The 22,742-nt window shown below is 39.0% G+C and overlaps 1 protein-coding gene across 1 annotated transcript in view; it reads right to left on the reverse strand.

Annotated features, from left to right (window-relative positions):
- NRBF2 (nuclear receptor binding factor 2) overlaps nucleotides 1–22,742 on the reverse strand; it is a 1,206,382-nt gene that overhangs the window by 166,634 nt on the left and 1,017,006 nt on the right. The window lies entirely within an intron of this gene.

Here is a 22,742-nt window from a genome sequence, read left to right on the forward strand (position 1 = left end):
TAGAATGAAAACATTTACAAATAAAATAGTTATTGATGTTATATTTGTTAAAAGCACCATTTACACATTTAAATTCACTTGGTTTAGAAAGAAAGAATGCATTTTGTTTGTTTATAAAATTGTCAAATCCCAAAATGAAAAAAATCAGAAGGATATGGGACAAAGCCCCCAACTCCATCCCAGAAAAGTCTTTATAGAAATAAGTGTCTTTTTCTGTTTTATTTTGCTATTTTATTCAATAACTTGATTTATTAATATATTTAATTATTTTTGTAGTTTTCAACTGTAACAAAGATCATTGTAAAAAATATGATTGCTAGCAAAAAAAGAAAAAAAACCCAGAAAACCAAAAAGATCCCCAAACTAGGAAGCTCTGGATGTAAAATCTATATAGAATTTAGACTCCCTCCCCAAATCCATGCAATTAAAACCACCTCATGTTATTCTTTTAGTTTCTAGCATTTTGTATTTAATTTTCCTCTGGTTAATAATTATTTATCTAATGACTCCATAATTTCTATGATGTTTTCCCCTAACAAATTCACATCTATGTGGCTGGAAGAACCTATTGCATTTAGTTGCCCTCAGGAAGATGTCTGTACCTCTTGTTGCTTTTAAACCTCCAATTTCTCCATCAGAGAGGAGCTCACTGGGGATGCCTTATACTTGTTTCTTGGGCAAAGTCACACCTGTCTTGCACAGGAGCTCCTCGGATTTCCTTTTGGGGTTGTGTAAATATATGGGAGGAGGAAAGAAGAGCAGCTGGAACTCCAGATTAGGATAACGAAATTTATCCTAATCTGGATTGGGATAACTAAACTCACTTAGTTTCTGTTGCTTATTAATGAGCGATGTCTAACATTTGACATGTCTGCCAGGTAGATGTGAGAAGTAGGTATTTTTTTAGAAAGGAAAGATACAATTATTTTTTTGTTTGTTTGTTTTGTTTTGTTTTTTGAGACGGAGTCTCGCTCTGTCGCCCAGGCTGGAGTGCAGTGGCGCGATCTCGGCTCACTGCAAGCTCCGCCTCCTGGGTTCACGCCATTCTCCTGCCTCAGCCTCCTGAGTAGCTGGGACTACAGGCGCCCGCCACCGCGCCCGGCTAATTTTTTGTATTTTTAGTAGAGACGGGGTTTCACCGTGGTCTCGATCTCCTGACCTTGTGATCCGTCTGCCTCGGCCTCCCAAAGTGCTGGGATTACAGGCGTGAGCCACCGCGCCCGGCCGATACAATAATTTTAAAAATAAAAGATAACATAAGAAAACCAAAGCTTTCATTTTACTGAATTAAACTTCAAATCATGTGCTTGTGTATTTTCTCCCTCTCTGTGTCTGCTTACTTTTCAGTCAATTTTGAGTAAATATTTACTGAATCCCTATTATGTGTTAGGCCTAAAGGTTTGTACTGGGAATTCAGAAATGAATGAAACAATCTTTTCTTTCATCCAACTCAAAGTTAGCAGAAGAAGCAAAAACATGGTCCCCGCAGTGCCTGGAAGATTGCTCTTACACAAAGCAACAATAGTAATAATGAGAAAAATACCCCAGAACTTTCAACAAAATTTTATTTAACATTCCGTATGTGTTCTTTCATTTAATCCCCACAAGAGCTGTTTATTTCATTAAACGGCTCTTGGAGAGGAATACTGTTACCCCATTTTACAGAATAGAAACTGAAGCATAGAGAGGATAATAACTTGTCCAAAGTCACAAAGCTAGTAAGTGGCAGAATCGGATTTCAAATCCAAGTCTGCCTGAAGCCGGAGTCTATACTTTTTAACACCCTTCCCAGGTGATTTTGATCTAAAGCTCAAGCGCTTTGGAACTACACATGGGCACTGTTTTGAATTTCATACATTTCACCTGTCCAAGATTCTTCATACAGTAAAAGAAGGGAGAGCCCCATGAGAAGACTTCATGATGATGGAGGGGTCATGGGAGGATGCCTCAAGAAGTAAGGTCAGCATGTTGGTATTCCTATCTTTTTTTTCTTACCAGAAAGCTATTGGTAGCCTTTAAAACAATAAAGTGTGGCAACATTGAGATGCATATGCTATTAGCCAGGTGTGGCGGTACACAACTTTAATCCCAGCTACTCGGGAGGCTGAGGCAAGAGAATCACGAATCGCTTGAGACCGGGAGGCAGAGGTTGCAGTGAGCAGAGATCACACCACTGCACTCCAGCCTGGGCGATAGAGTGAGACTCTGTCTCAGAAGGAAAAAAAAAAAAAAAAAAAAAAAAGAAAGAGAAAAAAGCCAGAACCCAAAATGGTATGACTGCCGTAATTCAACGGTGTAATAGTACATCTGTATATGGACTGGGAACATCTAAACAAATGAAAACATAATGAGCTACAGCAGTGGGATTACAGGTAGTTTAAACAAATAAGTCCTTAAGATATTGATTTTCACTATTAATGTCAAAATGTTCGTGTAATGAATTTTTAAAAAGCAACCAAATTGTTTACCAGTAGATGGGAGCAGCCCACCGGTCTCTTGCTTTAGGGGGCACATTGTCTTGCTGTTCATTTGCATCCCTGACCTGGAAGCCAATACGTGTAAGCACACGTGTCCTCACAGGGGTATCCAAGCTTGTATGTGCATCACTAGTGAGGCAGCTGCTGGAACTAGTGGACCATGGGAGGAGCAGCTTCTGGGCTACAGGTAACTGTCCAAAGCAGGGCCATTGGAACATTGAAGCCCCAAAAAGAAGATGAAATTTGGGGACAGGCAGAGGTAGGGAAGGCAGCAGAAGCCTGTATTCAATTTATTTCTATAAACATTGCCCACTATATAGGCCACATGGTTCTAATGATTGTACAAGAAATGTTTGTTAAAGAGAACTGGTACTTCTTGCTCCAGACCCATGCATCTGCCACCCAAAATATTCATAACCATGACAGTGATATTAATAACAATTAATTATACAGTATCTGGGCCAGGCATTTCTTACACATTACTTTATTGAAAAATTTCCATTATGTCCTACGGTGCATATCTCACCCCCATTCCACAGATGTAGAAATGGTCTTTGAGAGTTTAAGCAACTTAACCAAGGTCAGGCAGGGATTAAATGGAGATCTTGGGATGGCTTGATAGTCCCAAGTTCATGCCTTCTGACACTGGCTGTGGTTGGTTACAGCCTCTCCAAGTATCTGATGCAAGATTGTAAGATCTTAGAAGAGAGGGAGCTCCAAAGAAGGGTGGTGTACAAAGAGGATGAGAAGGCATGAATGAAGTGAAGAGGGAGAGCCAGCCCGTCAAAGGGGAAAGGCAGAAGAAGGAGGGAACATAAACAGTGTGTGTTGGTGCAGGGTGATGTTGGTTAAGCACATGGCAGTATCTTGGGTAGAGGCTTGAAAACCCGGCCAGAGAATTTGAATATGAAACTTGTTTTGCATATGAGATTAAACTTTCTGAAGTCCTTGGAGGACACTAGAAATTGAATGTTGTTGGGAAAAATCAATTCCCAGTGCAGCTATACCATAAGAGCTGAGAAAAGAGACTACTTTGAGATCCATTTGTAATCATGGGTTCCCAGATTCCTCTACTGTTTCAATTGCTCCCTTCAGGTCTTCATGCTACTACATATGCCCAAGAACTCCTCTTGGGAAGGAGTTCAAAGATCTCAAGTATAGGACCTCATGTTGGTTAAGTCTAGAAAAAGAAACAGAAAATAAAGCCATTTAACAGGCAATTGTTGTTCACCTACAATGTGCAACATTGTTCTAGGCAGGGTTGAGAAAAAGACATCATATAGAGAAAATGTACATAATGGTATTGGGACTTGTCAATATATGATGTCATAGTCACACGATGAAACACTTTCCGTTGATATAAATTAACATGAAGAGTGGCCCATGTAGTGAGGCAGAATGAAGAAATGTCAAAAGAGTGTCTGGAGGCCAGGCGCAGTGTCTCATGCCTGTAATTTCAGCACTTTGGGAGTCCGAGGCAAGTGGATTGCTTGAACCCAGGAGTTGAATACCAGCTGGAGCAACATGGCAAAGCCCTGTCTCTACAAAAGATCCAAAAATTAGCTGGGCGTGTTGGTGTGCACCTGTACTCCCAGCTTCACAGGAGGCTGAGGTGGGAGGATCACCTGAGCCCAGGAGGTTGAGGCTGCAGTGAGCCATGAGAGTGCCACTGCACTCCAGCCTGGGTGACAGAATGAGACCCTGTCTCAAAAAAAAAAAAAAAAAAAAGGTGTCTAGAGAAAGGGCACTGGCCAGGCAAATCTGTTTAAATTAGTATTAATGGAAAAATATGTGTGGAATTCTTTGACTTCTGTGAATTGGAAGCTCTCTTTGTTTTACAGGGGGTAAAAAATGATAAAGGTGGGAAGGTGATGATGAATATGATCATGGTGAAGAAGATGATGGTACGCATGACGCCTGGGAGATAATGGTTCTGACCAGTAACTGCTGTTTTTGCTGGAGCATGAAGGCCTGGAAACGCATGGTATCTGAGGGGCCTTCAGCTGACTGCAAACCAATATTTCATTTGCTACAATTATTTTGTGTGTTAATAAACTTTGGCTAGTAGGATTCCTTAGGGCAGGGAGTATATATCCTGAAAAGAAATATTGAAAAATTAGAGAAACATTCTTATTGCTAATGACTCGGTCAACTGAGAGTGGGTATTATGCCTCATTTCTGTTTGTTATTAAGCACAACATGTTTTATTCCTTAGTGTAGAAAATATGAGCTTTTGATATCACTGCTTAGTATAATTGACTCTTCTGAGCCCTGCTTGAACTTAGTGATTCATCATTTTTCAAATTAGTAGGGACACAGTTAGGGTAATCTGAAGCTGTAATCAGTAAAGCCTTCCGAATGCCTTCCACGATAATGGATTAGGCTGTCATTTGTAGTATCTCTTATTTCTGTGATCGTCTGAGTTTAGGATGCCAATTTAAACTCATTAGTTTAACTTTTAAGACATTTCTCCTTGCTTCTGACAGCCATAGGAAGCATGTCCATTTGATGCGTGCTGCCTTATTTGTTGAATTTGGCAAAAGTGACCCCCCCCTCCTTATAAAAGACAAGATACTCAAGTGTCCGGCGCTTAGAGGGCCATCCATCTTCTTTGGCCCTTCCACCCACTGGGGCTGGGCCACAGGCACCCATGGTTCAGGCCCCTTCTCTGCTTTCTTTGTCATTATGCTGTTGTCAATTCTGCCGTTTATTCAGTGATTAATCATCATTTGGAAGCTTCTGCTGGGAGCTCACAGAAAGGAGCGTATTCCTGCAGGTGGTTTCCCTCTGATTAGTCAAAAGTGATAATGACTTGCTGCTGGGGCTTTGTCCTAAGGAAGGGAAGATGGGGAATTCTTTTTCTTTTGTGGGAATGCAATTGCATTTTATAAACCTGGGAAATAAATGTAATTGTAAGAAGAACATTAGAATGGGTCTTTTAAAAGTATTCCCTAGAGATACTGTTTTCAGTTAAAGCACATTTGGAGTCACAACTTGCTGACACCATTACCTCAATTTTTTTAAAATTTAGGGAATTAAGATGCACATTCATGTCAACTTAACTGCCTAAAAATAACTCCGTGGAAGATGAGATACCTGATGGTTTATCGGTGCTTGCTGCTCACCAATGTTTTTACCTTTGACAGCTACAAAGATGGATAATGTTGATATTTAAGTTGGTGCAGTATTCCTCTTTTATATTATTTACTTAGAAAAAAAATCATCTGACAATGAAGGTTTCAGTTATATGGTTTAAAGATGACTGCTTCTGTGAGAAAAAAAAAAAGCGTGTGTAAGGATGGGCAGCTTAGCAGATTTCCAAGGGGATGTAGAAGGTGAGGGTGCTTTGTTGGTGGTGATGAAATGTTACCAGAGGAGGAAGTAAGTGAGTCTTTGGGTGATTGAGGAAAGGAAGAGGACTGGGGAGGGTGGGGAGGAGCAAAGCATGCTTGCCAGCTGACTTCCAGCCCAACCAGTCTCCCCACTGATGAGCATGTATAAGATTCCTAGGAAAGCAGGCAGGGTTTCCAGAGCAAGGCAAGTAAGTCCTTCTGTGGAAAGTGAGGAAAAATATGAGTGTACATGAACCCTCCCTTTTTTTTTTTTTTTTTTAAACTTCTCAGTTGATCAGTGTGCAAAGGGTGAAGGGACTCAGAGATAATTCATTTCAGTCTTTTCCTATGGGCAAAATCAGAGATCCTGGGTACCCTGAACCTGCTCTGTGGATATATTCATTATTTTCATTTTCTCCTAATCGAGAATTTGTCTCATCTGATAGATGTACTAACCCCACTCTTGGTTGTAAGAGGTTGATGCCAGCTTAAGTACCATTCATTCCATGTAGAGGCTTGCTTTTGAATGGGCATCTAGGCCTAGAGCAATGGTTCTCAAAGTGTGGTCTCTGGATCAGTAGTATTAGGATCACCTGGAAACTTGTGAGAAATGCATGTTCTTGGGCCCTCCCACAGACCGCCAGAAACTCTGGAGGGTGAGACCCAGCAATCTAGTTTAACATGCCCTCTAGGTGATTCTGACATACACTAAAGTTTGAAAATCACTGACCTAAATTGACCAGGCTATGACCCAGTGGTATTGGGGCATTTATCAGTCAATTGAGGCAGAAAGGCAGTATGGAGAGCAGGGCTTCTTGAGCCTTTCTGATCATTCTTCCCAGGAGACTACCTACTCCACTTGTAACTAAAGCCACCCCACCCCTAGAACCCAAGAGCAAATGCAAGAGCAAAAATAACCTTAAGAGTGTAATTAATCTAAGAATTTAAGCTCAGGACAACTTGAAAACTGGGGCAGATGTGGTTTACCCTTCCTTTTTCTAGAGCACGGGTTAGGCTTTCCAATTATTCTTCTGGAGTTGAACCACTGCCCTTGGGTAGACGATTCTCCAAGGTCTGGGTTAGGGAGAAAGGACTCTATTATTTTAAGATCTGTTTAGTAAATCATGCTTATAAAGAGCAAAAGGATATAGGAAAATTCTCAGTGGTTAGCAGACTGTCTCTCTAACCCAGCTTGTTTCAGGAGTGGAACCAAAGAACGTATGATGGAAGAAAACGAGATCTTCAGAAAGTCAGGAACATGTTCAAAGTTGTGGTCAGAACGTAGTAGTAGGATCATTGGTAGATTCGTATTGAACTGAAGGCTGTCTTAATCTTATCTCAAGAGCCTGTTTGTAACTCTTTATTCATATGTTTATCTCAACCTTCTTGAACCTAATTTTATTTTTGGTTTATATAGGCTCTTGCAGTAACAAGTTCCAGATGAGGTAATGAATTAACTACCCACAGTGTAAAATAATGTTTGCCTTTCCTTATCCTAAAACGACCTCTTCCAAGTTTCAAGCATGCTTATCTGAAATCTTAACTCTTGGATTTGGGTGTTGATGCTTCCGACCTTGTCTGAGATAGTCTCTTGGTAATTGTGCAAAGATGAGTCAGTGGCATTGATCAGTACTCCACACCACAACAGGGAGGAAGCTCTCCAGGAGAGGAATTCAGCTGACTCAATGCCAGGGCTAACCTCTACTGGAATTGGTGGTCCTCTTTTTAGCATGGTTTGAGGAACTCATGAAGACCTCACCACATTCTTCCTAAAACTCAATTTCCTTGGGTAATGTATTTCCTTTACCAGTATTTTCTCCCACTGTATATAACCTTCATGAAGGCAGGGAACATGTGTCAATCACTCGTTAGCTTTTACCACCTGTCATAGAGCCTGAGATAATAGGCTTGCCATAACTTTCTGTGTATGCCTATATACATAATCTCAGAGAGGGATAACAAGTTATTCACTTACACCTTAGTATGAATAGGATGTGAGAGTGAATTTGTCTCTACACTTGGGAACAAATGACTGAGGCATGCTCCTTGCTCTTGTGAAAGTTGAATCTAGTAGGAAAAAACCCTTGTAAAAGCCTGTAATCCCAGCACTTTGGGAGGCCGAGACGGGCGGATCACAAGGTCAGGAGATCGAGACCATCCTGGCTAAAGCGGTGAAACCCCATCTCTACTAAAAAAATACAAAAAAAACTAGCCTGGCGAGGTGGCGGGCGCCTGTAGTCCCAGCTACTCGGGAGGCTGAGGCAGGAGAATGGCGTAAACCCGGGAGGCGGAGCTTGCAGTGAGCCGAGATCCCGCCACTGCACTCCAGCCTGGGCGACAGAGCGAGACTCCGTCTCAAAAAAAAAAAAAAAAAAAAAAAAAAAAAGAAAAAAAAAGACATTGCTTTACCCCCAAAAATGAGCTTCCAACGGCAAGATTTATGCATTTGCTGATCTGGCCAATAGGTCTGGCCAGACAAGGGTCACCTTCCTCATTTCTCTGTGTTGTATGTAGTAAGGACCCTGTCTTACAGGAATAGTTCTTTCCATTCACTGAACCAAGAAGACCAGGGTACCATGAGTGTTCTAGTGACTGGGAATATAAGAATAGGATATGTGGAAATAATACCTAACATTTTTTAAGCATTTACTATGGATTAGGAACCCTTTAATACACTTAATGTTTATCAGCTCAGCTCATTTGATTCTTCCTTCCCTCCCTTCTTTCTTTCTTCCTTTCTTTCCTTCCTTTCCTTCCTTTCTTTCATTTCCTTTTTCTTTTCTTTTCTTTTCTTCTCTTTTCTTTTTTTTCTTTCTTCAGCAGTATCTCACTCTGCTGCCCCGACTGGAGTACAGTAGCGCAATCATGGCTCACTGCAGCCTCAACCTCTTGGGCTCAGTCGATCCTCTCACTTTAGCCTCCTAAGTAGCTGGGACTAAAGGCACATGCCATTCCACTTAGCTATTTTTATTTTATTTTATTTTATTTTTGTAGAGATGGGTTTTGCTGTGTTGCCAAGGCTAGTCTTGAACTCCTGTGCTCAAGTGATTCTCCCACCTCAGCCTCCCAATGTACTGGGATTACAGGCATGAGCCACCATGCTCGGCCTGATTCTTATGTAATAACTCTATAAGGAAGGCACTCTTAGTATCTCCATTTCACAAAAGGGAAAGCCAAGGAACAAAAGGGTTAAGTAATCTGCCAAAAAGACCTAGCTAATAAGTAGGAGAGCTCGAATTCAAACCCAGGCAAATCTGATTTGTAAGAGGAAAAGGGGACACAAAAAGGCAAAATTAGACAAACTCCTTCTCTTTCTGTTTCACCATTTTTGGTCAAGGATGAACCCAGTAGGACATGTAGCAATGCTCTAGGGAAGCAAGATAGGGTATTGGTAGGATTCTGGGAGGGAAAGCATTAAATGAATGTTCCATGAGGTCCCCTTTTTGTCAGGTAAAAGGAGGAAAGGGTTATTTACAGTTAGATGAGAAGGTTCCTTTTAATTCCTGCAGTGTCCTCTCCTCTCCTGTTCACCTCTGCCTAATAATTTGATCAGGTCTTTGTGGAAAGCACTTAGTTGCTATGGTAATGAGTACTTTATAAATATAAAGAGTATAAAGCCAAGCAGAATATGGCCCCGTTAATGCAGAGACTCAGGGAATTAGCCTCGAACATCATGGTTTAATGATGTGCCACTCAGTCATTTTGCTCTAAATCCTATTGAACACATATGCTAGTTCTGGACCTCATAGTGATGCATTACAAAGATCCGGAGTAAATGCCGTCATGTTGCTTTTTAAGCCCAACCTACTTCTTCTCAAGTGCTGTGCACACCATAGATGTTCACTGTTACCATTTTTTTTTCAAAGTGGTACTTAATAGAAATAACTGCTATTCTAACTACTTGATATTATATTTGGTAGTGTACCTCATGAGATTTTAGTATTGAAGGAATATAGATTCATCAAATTTAGAGCATAAAAGGATCCTAGTGATTGCTTGGCCTAGGCGTCTCAGTCTCAGATGAGTACAAAGTTGAGGCAGGTAAGGTAAATGAGAGAGGCAGGTGTGCAAAAGTCAATTGGGAATGATGGACACTGTGGCATGTCTGGAGTTTGGAATCTTACACTAGTTGCAATGTGTTTGTTTGTTTACTTATTTTCCTTCCACCTCAGGATTTAAGGTAATACAAAGAAATGCAATAAAAAGTAAACAAATATGGAATAGGGTTGGGGGGAAATAAAGATAGGAAAAATAAACTAAGGATAAGGTTGTTGAACATAATGGTTATAAAGTTCTGTGCAGTTGCTAGATGTATGCCAAATTTCTGAGCTTTCTAGCAACCAATGTGAAGAAAGGAACACAAACCAAATATTCAGGAGAGGCAAACTACTTCTGAAGTCTGTGAACTCTTTTCTTTAAATGTTATCCTCTTTCCTTTCTCTCGTGGTTCTCCTTCCATTTCTCTAATAATTCATCCTGAATTGCTTTTGTGGGCACCTTTCCTTCACTGACCTCTTTGGCCCTCTGAATAATCTTCATTCTGGTTTGTTCATCCACTGCTGAGATTCTGACCACCAGCAAGCAAATGTTGAACACCAGCAAGCAAATGTTGAACACACACTTTCATCCTCCAGTTTGAATCCCTCACCTAACTTCCCGGTTTGTATATTCAATTCCAATGACCTAGCACTGATCTTGTTGCATATGTCCCTCATGTCATCATATCCCCAAATTAAATTTATCCCCTTCCCTTATCCTACTCCTAGCTCCTTTTACTCTCAGACTGGCTCCTCCTCCTGTTTTCCTCAAATAAGTATTCAGGAGTTGGTTTCACTTCCATCTATCAGCTTTGATTTTCTATTTGCTGAGTTCCATTCCTGGCAGACTTTCCTGTGTGATAGCCCCTAGCAGCTTCATACCTACCTTAAAAAGCAAGCAAGCAAGCAAACAAAGAAGCAAAAATTTCACAAATCTGCTCTACATACTCCAGTATCTTTCCATTTGTTGCCCCAATAATGATAACATCCTTAACATTTGTGATACGATTTGGCTCTGTCCCCACCCAAATCTCATCTTGAATTGTAGCTCCCACCCTGTGGGAGGTAATTGAATCATGGGGGTGGGTCTTTCCCATGCTGTTCTCGTAATAGTGAATAAGTCTTAAGAGATCTGATGGTATTATAAAGGGGACTTCACCTACACAAGCTGTCTTGACTGCTGCCATGTAAGGCGTGACTTTGCTTCTCCTTTGCTTCCACCATGATTGTGAGGCCTCCTTAGCTATGCTGAGTCCATTACATCTCTTTCTTTTATAAATTACCTAGTCTTGAAAAGAAAAACCCATTTTCTGAGGAGAAATTCAAGCCTGCTGCAGAAATTTGCATAAGCAATGAGGAGCCAAATGTTAATCGCCAAGACAATGGGGAAAATGTCTCTAGGGCATGTCATAGGACATGGCAGCCCCTCCCATTATAAGCTAGGAGTCCTAGAAAGCAAAAATGGTTTTGTGGGTCAGGACCAGGACCTTGCTGCTTTGTGCAGTCTTGAAACTTGGTGCCTTGCATTCCAGCTGTGGCTAAAAGGGGCCAACATACAATTCAGGTGGTTGCTTCAGAGAGTGCAAGCCTCAAGCCTTGGCGGCTTCCATGTGGTGTTGGGCCTGCAGATGCACAGAAGTCAAGAATTGAGATTTGGGAACCTGTGCCTAGATTTCAGATGATGTATGGAAATGCCTGGATGTCCAAGCAGAGGTGTGCTGCGGGGGTGGAGCCCTCATGAAGAACCTATGCTAGAGCGGTGCAGAAGGGAAATGTGGGGTTGGAGCCACCACCCAGAAGTCCCCACTGGGGCACTGCCTAGTGGAGCTGTCAAAAGAGGGCCGCTGTCTTCCAGACCTCAGAATGGTAGATCCACCAACAGCTTGCACCATGCACCTGGAAAAGCCACAGACACTCAACACCAGCCCATAAAAGTAGCCAGGAAGGGGGCTGTACCCTGAAAATCCACAGGGGTGGAGCTACCCAAGACCATGGGAACCCACTTCTTGTATCAGTGTGATCTGGATGTGAGACATGGAGTCAAAGGAGAATATTTTGGAGTTTTAAGATGTGACTGCTCCACTGGACTTCAGACTTGCCTGGAGCCTGGAACCCCTTTGTTTTGGCCAATTTCTCCCATTTGGAATGGATGTATTTACCCAATGCTTATGCCCCCATTGTATCTAGGAAGTAACTAACTTGTTTTTTATTTTACAGGTTCATGGATGTAAGGGACTTGCCTTGTCTCAGATGAGATTTTGAACTATAGACTTTTGAGTTAATGCTGAAATGAATTAAGACTTTGGGAGACTGTTGGGAAGGCATGATCAGTTTTGAAATATGAGGACATGAGATTTGGGAGGGGCCAAGGGTGGAATGATATGGTGTGGCTGTGTCCCCATCCAAATCTCATCTTGAATTGTGGCTCCCACAATTCCCATGTGTTATGGGAGGGACCCCATGGGAGGTAATTGAATCATGGGGGTGGGTCTTTCCCATGCTATTCTCATGATAGTGAATAAGTCTCATGAGATCTGATGGTTTTATAAAGAGGAATTCCCTTATATAACCTCTCTTGCCTGCCACCATGTAAGATATGTCTTTGCTTCTCCTTTGCCTTCTGCCATGATTGTGAGACCTCTCCAGCCATGCTGAACTGTGAGTCCATTAAATCTCTTTCTTCTATAAATTACCCAGTCTCAGGTATGTCTTTATTAGCAGCATGAGAACAGACTAATACACATGATATATAAGGCCCTACAGAATAGCCTCTTCCTACTTCACTAACCTCAGCCTCATTTTGTTTCCATTGAGGAGTCAGTTTTCAATGTTTTGTCTTCTTTGAAATAATGTGTGTCTGTGTGTGTCTGTGTTTTTTTCCTGGCTGCTTTTGAGATTTTCTTTTTGTCTTAGGTTTTTAGCAGTTTTAATATAATATGCTTAAGGTTTTATTTGTTTGTTTTGTTCGTCTTTAACCTGCCTGAGTTTTTTTGTTTGTTTGTATTTAACCTGCTTGGGGTTCACAGCGTTTTCTGAATCTGTGGTTTTATGCCGTGTCAATTCTGAAAACTCCTTAGCTTGTTTCTTCACATTTTTCTTCTACCTCATTCTCTTTCTCCTCATCTTCTAGGATTCAGTTACACATATGTTAAAACTTACACTCTATTCCAAGTGTCTCATAAGCTTTTCTATATATTCTATCCTTTTTCCTTTCTGTTCTTCATTCCATTTATGTTCTACTAACCTATCTTCTCATTTAACTCTTCTTCATCTTTGTCCAATTTTCTTTTGAAGACATCTGATGAGTTTAAATTTCAGTTACTGTATTTTCACTTCTAGAATTTCCATTTTGTCATTTTTTATAGATTCCAGTTCTCTGCTAAAATTCTCCATCTTGACCTCTTCTTCAGTAATACACTAACCCCAGTCATTTTAAAGTCCATATGCAATAATACTGATTCTGTATCACTCATAGGTCTGTTTTATTGTTTATGTTTTTTCTCCCTGTCTCTTGATCCACCTGATAACTTTTGATCAAATACTGAATATCTTCAATGAAAATTCCTCCAGGGAAGATTCTATTTCTGGCAGGCATTAAGAGTAGGAGTAGCTTGCATTAATCCATTGAGGGATTAAGCTGGTTCTAGGCTTGGTTTCAACCCTCACAAGACTTAGTCAATTTCTCCTCACTCTTATTCTTAGAAAATAATCCCTCAGGAGTTCAATCTGAAAATCTGAGGAATTTATCAGATGCCCTTCTCCTCAGTACACTTGAACTCATTCTTACCTCCCTAGCATACTAAAACTATTCAATTGCTCTATTTAGATGTCCAGGCTCCTCTATGCTGTTTTCTGCTCAGTCCTTCTGCCTCAGTCCAGTCAACTTATGAGTCAGCAAATGCCTTAAGGGTTCTTAAATGGATCAAACTATCAGTCTCAGCCTTTCTTTTTCTATGTTTCTTTTTAATTTGTGATCTTAGTCCCTTACATCCTGAATAACTTGGTGGCTAGGAACCTCAATTTCTTTTCCCCAGTCCTAGCAGACTGTCAAAATCTCCACTCAGCTTCTCTGCCTCTTTCCTCCTGCTGTGTGCTGGGTTCCTTAGTTTATCTGAGCAAGCTGTGTATCACTCAGCAAATGCCTTGATGGAAAAAGAAAGGTAGAAGTTAGATTCATCTCAATGAATGTCTCTTTGGTTGGGGATATTGGACCCTCAAGTCCTAACTGTCTTCATAGCTATCCAAAGCCTTCAAACATTGTGTGTGTGTGTGTGTGTGTGTGTGTACATGCATGTGTGCATGCCTGTGCATATTATCCAGCTTTTCTAGTTTTTCTTAGCAACAGGGTTTGTCTGCTTAGTTGATCTTTGTTTATGAAGAAGCATCCTAAAAGTCAAAGAATGCAAATAGATTCATTCAACAGCAGCATTAATTATGCACTTACTATCACTTTGCTAAAGTATTAATTTCTTGGGGTCCTTGTGAAAATAAATATGTTTTATAATTATGACACTGCTGCACACACTTTTAGGAGGACATTTTTTGGGGGGTGAAAGTCTCATCACTAATTAACTAATTAATTAACTAACTAACTTCACCACCTAACATTTATTGAGCACTTGTTGTGTGCTGGGGTGTCTAAGAATTTTACATGTACTATTTCATTTATATCTTACTATAACTTTAAGAGATGGATTCTTTTATTTATTTCTGTTTTTTAGTTGAGAAAATTAAGGCAGAGACATTAAGTGATTTGCCTAAGATTACTCACTGTATCACTTACGTGTCTCTTTTATTGTTTATATGTTTTTTCTGCCTTGGACCTGCCTCTGTATGCACCTAATAACTTTTGTAAGTAAATGGTGAAACCAGAGTTTAACCCAGAAAATCTAAATCCAGAGTCACTATTTCTAATCAGTAAATTACTTGTCTTTTCCTAACCATGAAAGTATTATCTCCTCAGTGGTAGGAATAGCAAATGAGGAATTCTAAAAGTATTTTGTGTAATGACAATGCCTTAAGAATAAGTTGATAAGCTCAACTTAGCAGTCATCTTGTTTAGATGCATAAACTCAGTTATGTTGTTAGAAGGCAGCCAAGGTCTTTATAAGGTAAGTTTTTATGGTAACAGATATATATGGCTAAAAACCTATAATACCTCTACCTAAGGATTAATATGTGGTGAATTTGCCAGATAGAATCAAATTTATACTTCTATTATCTGTCAAAAAATTAAGTCATTTAGACTTATCATCTAGGTCTTCTTGGTTTATTAAGATCATAACTTTGAGAAGAGATACTTACTTTGATTTTTCAAATACATATGAGTCACACAATATTTTTCCATTTCTTAATAAGCCATTTCCTAGTCAGAATTATTTTAAAATTACAATTACCTTCTCAAGATGGCACAGAGTCTTTTAAAAGCTGTTTTCCTTCTTCTAAATAAATCAAAACATTGTGACTAAATCTAGTAGTCGTTGTTAATAAGTTTAGTCTTTAGCATGATTTAAGCACCCAGTTCAGTCTTAGGTACTGAGACCACATATCTTGGATTTTCTAGAACTATTTTGGTTTCAAATATTGTAGTCCATTGTCTCCATAAACAGCAATCATATTTTCTAATTTGGGATTCAGAAAATCAGGTGACCATACTCAAGCTTTTTCTCCATCTTGTTTCAGTAGAAGACTTTTCTCTACAAGAAATCTACCCGGTTCTCTTTTGGCCAAGTACCTGGAAAGGCACTATAATTATTGTTAAGTATTTGACATATTAAGGATTATAACTGGTGGAATATTATTTAGCCTTAAAAAAGAAGGAAATCCTGCCATTTGCAACAACTTTGATGAACATGGAGGACAGTTTGCTGAGTCATTGCCAGGGGAGGGGGGAAAAAGGAGAAAATGAAGAGATGCTGGCCAAAGGGTACAATGTTTCAGTTTTGTAAGATGAATAAGTTCTGGAAATCTAAAGGACAACAGTGTGACTATAGTTAATACTGTATTGTATACCTGAAATTTGCTGAGAGGGTGAATAGATCTTACATGTTCTCACCACACACAGACACAGACACACACACACACACACACAAAGAAGATAAGGGATATGTTGATTAGCTTGATTGTAGTGATTATTTCACAATGTATGTAAATATTAAATTATCAAGTTGTATGTCATATATGTACAATTTTAGTTATCAATTATCCTTTAAAAAAACTGAAAAAAGTTATAATAGGCACAAAATCTGAGTTGTTTTTGTTTTTGCCTTTAGCCTCTAAATGAAATTGAGTCTTCATATATTAGAGTAGTGTTGTTTATAGAAATTGTTTCTTCAAGGAAACAAATAAATTGGTCCCTCTTTCTTTCGTTATTTTTCTTTGGGACGGGGTCTTGCTCTATCACCCAGGCTGGAGTGCAGTGGCACAATCTCAGCTCACTGCAACTTCCACTTCCTGGGCTCAAGTGATTCTCCCACCTCAGACTCCCAAGTAGCTAGGATTACAGGCATGTGCCACCATGCCCGGCTAATTTTTGCATTTTAGTAGAGACAGGGTTTCACCATGTTGGCTATGCTGGTCTTGAACTCCTGACCTCAAGTGATCCTCCCACCTCAGCCTCCAAAAGTGCTGGGATTGTAGGCGTGAGCCACCACACCTGGCCCATCTTTCTTTCATTCTTACAGTTCAAATAAACATAAGGTTTGTGTTTCTCTCAGGATAGAATTAATTATTGTAGTAGTTATCTATTATATAACAAATTACCCAAAAACTTCGTGTCTTAAAACAGTAACAAATATTTATTATCGTACAGTTTCTGTTGGTCAGTAATTTGGAAGTGGCTTAACTGGAGGGTTCTGACTCAGAGTTTGTCACTCATGTTGTTAGAATAGAGATATTGGCCAGATTACAGTTATCTGAAGGCTTGACTGGGGTCAGAGGATTCAATTCTAAGATGGCAAACACTGGCAAGTCAGCACTGTCTGTCTGTCGGCAAGAGATTTAATTCCTCACCAAGTGGACCTCTTCATAAGGCCACTAGAGTGTCCTCATGATGTGGTGACTGGTTTCTCTCAATAGAGTGATCCAAAAGAGATGAAGGCAGGAGCTGAAATGACTTTTATGGATATAGCCTTAGAAGTCACAAACATTTATTTCTATAATATCTAATTAGGTATATAGGTCAGGGCTATTCTCTGTGGGAGAGAACTATAAGGGCATGAAAACTAAGGGGTGAGAATCATTGGGAGCATTGCGGAGGCTAGCTTCCACAGCTATTCACTCAACAGTTGTTAATGGGGTATTTACTTGTCAGTGTGAAAGATAAGAAAAAATACCATGTGTGGTCCTGTCTTCACAGTCATTACAGTCTAGGAAAAAACACTAACAGTAAAAGACAATGCATGTTAAATAAGTAATTGTCATTTCAAGTGACAATATCTGTCAAGAGGTGACCCTACATTGAAATAGCCAGTGAAGGCTTTTAGGGAAGGAGTGATGGGTGCTGTTGGAAGGATGGGTAAGGAATTGGAAAAAAGAAAGCTCTGGTTCTTTCTACTTCCCTCACTGAGCCACTGTCCATTCCTAAAACAAAGTACCAAACTCTCTCAGGTGAAGTTCTTTGGTTGCAAGCAAAGATGATTACTTGGGCCAACTCAAGAAAGAGAACATGTGTTATCAGGAAAATGTCAGGGTTCCTTACAGAAGCCAAGGACAGATAAATAACAAGATCTATAGAACAGAAGTGTCGCAGTAGCCCTAGAGATCATGGCAGCAGGAATACATAGTCAAGTTCTCTAGGATGCTATGCTGAATGAATCTGCTTCATTGACCTTCCTTTTGAGTGCCCAGACAGAGAGATCGATTGGTACGGCTTGTGCATGTGGGCACTCCAGTAGAAGAGCTGTGAGTTCCCATGATTAGCACTCTCTTGGAATCACAAGGAGTGGGGAAGGGCTGATCCTCCCAAGAGAGGAAGACTAGACAGATACCAGACCTCGTTTTAAACCCTATAGCTCCCTATTTAAAAAAAAATTGGCTTTGCATTTTTATAAAAATGGGAATCCATTGAGCCTTAAACACTATTTTTATATATATATATAAAATATATATATATTATATATATAAAATATATATATATTATATATATATATATATAAAACACTATTTTATATATATATAAAATGTTATATATATATTTATATATATATATTATATATATATATATAAAATGTTGATTGTGCTGTTGGGAGTGATGCCACATTTCAGAAGAAAAATGGTAGAGCCATTGCCTTAGGCGCTGTTTTTTTGTTTTGTTTTGTTTTTTGTTTTTTGGGGTTTTTTTTGTTTTTTTTTTTTTGCCAGAAAGACAACCCATTCATTTTGGGTATTTGGTGTGTTGGGATTTCTAGTTAGTTTGCCTGAGATTTTCCAAAATGCTGTCCTCTGGACATGACCAGCTATCCTTTCCTGCTCAGAAGCAATAAGCCATCTAAAATCTCCCAACAGTGCTCTATTTTGTCCTTCATGGTACTTGTCATGGTTTATAATTATTATTAATTATTGTTTATAATAAATAATCTATTTCACCATTTGAAGCATCTGTTCCCACCACTAAACCAAAATATTTACTAGAACTTGACCGGCTACAGTGGCTTATTCCTGTAATCCTAGTACTTTGGGAGGCTGAGGCTGGAGGATCATTTGAGCCCAGGAGTTCAAGACCAGCCAGCACAGTGAGACCTCATCTCTACAAAAAATTAAAAAGTTAGCTAGTCATAGTGGGTAAGTGCTTGTAGTCCTAGTTACTTGGGAGGCTGAGGCAGGAGAATTGCTTAAGCCCAGGAGTTTGCAGTTACAGTGAGCTATGACTACTCTGTTGCACAACAGCCTGGATGACAGAGTGGGACCCTGTCTCTCAAAGAAAGAAAGAAAGAAAGAAAGAAAGAAAGAGAGAAAGAAAGAAAGAGAGAGAGAAAGAAAGAAAGACAGACAGACCAAAAAAAACCAAATAAAAGTAAAAAAAAAAAAAAAGAAGAAGAAAAACGTTTACTAGAACTTACTGTAAAGCAAAGTTTCTCAACCTCATCATTATTGAAATTTTGGACTGGATAACTCTTTGTTTTAGGGAGTTATCCTGTGCATTCATCAGCATTGCAGAATGTTTAGCAGCATCCTTGGCCTCTTCTCACTAGAGGCCAGTAGTAGTCCTCAGCTGTGACAACTAAAAAGAGTGTCCAGATATTCCCTTGGGGAAAAATCATCCCTAGTTGAGAACCACTGGTATAAAGGAATGCTTGCATGCATGAATGAATGAATTGATGAATGAATGAATGAATGAATGAATGAGTAAATGATGAACAGACTCATTCAGAAATGCAACAGATTTCCAGATCCTTGACTGATATGGAAGTGGTTCTTTTGGTTTATTCATTTATTCTGATTCTCTGTTCACCAAACATTTATTGAGGGCCTGCTATGGGAAGAGGTCAGGGGTGCTGCTTCATAGCCTGCAATCCTCAGGGGTCCTGTGCTAGGCATTATAGGTTAAGGCTGAAGAAAATATGTATTAGCCTCAGCTTATTGTGCTCTGGAAAGGAGGGCAATTTGAGTGCACATTTTGGATCAAGCTTACCCTGCCTGCAATACCTCCCTGGTTCTTCCCTGCTTTTCTGCCTCTTAATTATCCTTTACAACTGGTTCAGCAGAGAGGGTCCAGAACCAGAGTTCTCTCCCCACACAGCTTTCTTAATGCATCTTACATTGGTCATTTGGCTTTTACATCTACATATGTTATTGGTATTTTAATCCTTTCAATATGTCTGGATTTCCTAAATAAAGGTCTTGAAGAAGTTTATTAGAGGGGGATAAAAGTTCTTAGACAAGAATATAGTTCTAATCCTACTTCTGCCGTCAGTTTAGCTTTCTGACCTGGGCAGGATGCCTAATTGCTGAGGCTTCATCTGTAAAATGGAAATGGTTTTACCTGTTGTACAGCTACCTTCCAAAGATATTAAGAGTGTTAAATAAAATAATGGATAGAAGTATATTTCATACATTCAAAAGCACTATGCAAGTGTAATATACTGGCATTATCAGCATTGGGAATAATAATAACAAACGTCTTGAGGCAGAGACTGTATTTTATATGACTTTGTATCTGTAGAAACTGCCACATGGCTACATATCTGTAGTAAGCTCCACAAATGATAGTTGGTGATGCTGATGGTGTCTTGTGAAGTGTGGATCTCATTCATTACATAAACTTGTTATCTCTGATTATACACTAGTCAATAAGTAGTTGTAGAGTCAAATTGAATTTCAGATAATCATCCAAGAAGTCTGTATTATTGCTCATGCATATGTATGCTGGCACCTTCCAAAGCTATGAGTTGTAAATATTCTCCATGAAACATATTTTAAGGATCTAATGGTATCTTATGAATTTTTATTGAGAACTTTAAAGAATATTTTATTTCATACAGGAACACATTAAATAAGGTAGAAATTCTGGTAAGATTTCACTCTGAAGTATATTAAGATTAAAAGTAATGTATTTTCAGCACTTGGATAGATTCTTTTCTTTTTTGGTTTTATTCTGAAAGAAAGTGACACATCGTCTAGAATATAGTAAGAGATTCATCTATCTAAAATACTCATTTTTTCCCAGCTATTGCTTGAGTTTAAAAATTATTTTAGCCAATGTATAAATTCAATTTACTAAAATTTGCTATTGCAAAACTCACAGTTGGTTTTGCCTTCCTGATATTGGCCTATTTCTTGGTAATGCTAAAATTGGACACCATAGTAACAAATTTGTTTTACTAAAAATATTGAGATAACACAAATAAGACATTAAGCAAACTGATGCATTAGCTGAGTTGACCTTTCTTGAAAAATAAATACTAAGGAAATATTTTAAGGGAGTTCCTTTTTGTTTTCTCAACTTAGGTTTCACTTCCAGTCAAATATTGCTTTTGTTTAAAAAGAATTAGGTTAATACCTGTTAAATGTGGTAGTAAAGTTTTACTACATATAATTAAGTTGTAAAACTAAATGGACTTTATGGATATAATCTCCAATATAAGCTTTTAAATATTTTAATGAAAAATAACTGACTAGCTTATGGTACTAAATACTATACTAGTTACAAAGCTTTGACATTTTTAGTTTGTTTTTCTAAAATGAGAAATACACGATGAGGTTTTTTAAAGTTCATAAAAAGGATGATGGATGTTGTATTTAATTAGTATAGCACAGAAATTTTTCTCTAAATAAATTCAGATTCAGAGAACATTTACCGACTGTTTTCTATGGGCCAAATATTGTATTATATTAGCTTCTTCTTCATATATGGTCATTTAATCTTCAAACAATCCAACGATGTCATCTTCAGTAGAGAGAAGAAGAATCTAAAGTCGTTGAGTGGAGTAACTGGCATAGAGTTACAAAGTTTAAAAAGTTCCAAAGCTGGAATATAAACCTAGATTTTCTTATTGTGAGGTCAGCGTTCTCACCAGCACATTTATTCAGGATGCTGTGAAATTAGATGCCATTATGGTAGTATTATAACCTTTCCCAAGTCTCATGTGCTAAGAACTATTGACCTCAGGCAGGACCAACAGACATGTCTATAACTTCTAAAGTTTCCCTGAATTTGACAAAACAATGATTACTTATGGAATGCCTATTTGAAAATGTTTATCGATTACTCTTTTATTTCAATATGGTAGGATGAACTTGAGATTTTCATTGGTTAAAATTGGTGATTTGCTTCTTAAGTTATCATGCAGAGGACAAATATAATATACTCAGTGGTTAGATTGAAACCAAAGCTTCACTTCATTCATTGATTATTTTGTTCATCTATACACTTCTGTTTACAAATGCAAATTCATCAAATGATGAATTTAAAGAGGCATTTCCGTAATACTAAACCTACCTTGTGATCAGACATGAGTGATTTTTTTTTTTTTTTTTTTTTTTTTTAAGTAGCCAGCAGTCCGTTGTTTATTTGTTGGAACTAGCTGAGCCTGGAGTATAAAATATGCTGGGAGCTCTTAGACAGGGCTAGGGAATGATGGGGGATAGTTAGGACAGAATGATTGGCCAGTTCTAGGATGATACCACATTTTAAAACCAAGAGAGCTGGCAAAGTCTCATCCAATTCAATTAGATCCAAGAGATCAGGGCTACTGACAGAGCTTGGTCAAGGCAAGTCTCAGCATTTAATGGATGTCCTAGTGGATTAGGGAGGTTATAATAATAATAAGTATTACTAATTACTTACCTAATATCCTTTCTGTCTCTCTTCCTTAAAAATGATGGTAGAGACCAGTTGTGGTGGCTCACGCCTATAACTCCAATAATTTGGGAGGCTGAGGCAGAAGGATTGCTTGAGACCAAGAGTTCAAGACCAGCCTAGGCAGCATGGAAACACCCCAACTCTACCAAAAATTAAAAAGTAGCCAAGTATGGTGGCATGCACCTGTAGCCCCAGTAACTTGGGAGGCTGAGATGGGTAGATCACTTGAGCCTGGGAGGTCAAAGCTGCAGTGAGCCATGATTGTGCCATTGCACTCCAGCCTGTGCAACAGAGAGAGACCCTGGCTCAAAAAACAATGGTGGTAGAAACTGATATTTAGCTACAATGTGCATTTTCCCTTTTTCCAGAAGTAGAATTCCCAAATGTTAGCTGGCTGCATGGTCACCTTGAATTTATTTCTTGGCATCCCTTGCAGCTAGGAGCAGCTATGTGATTAAAATCTAGTTAATATGTTCAAGCATAGTGACACATGAAACCATTAGGAAGTATAATTAATATCTCCTGACTCTCTTTCTTCCAGCTATTTGGATTGTACATGTGACAACTGGGCAGGAGCAGCCATTAATGATCATGA

This window comes from Macaca thibetana, chromosome 9, assembly GCF_024542745.1.
Source record: "Macaca thibetana thibetana isolate TM-01 chromosome 9, ASM2454274v1, whole genome shotgun sequence".
Taxonomy (NCBI): Eukaryota; Metazoa; Chordata; class Mammalia; order Primates; family Cercopithecidae; genus Macaca; species Macaca thibetana.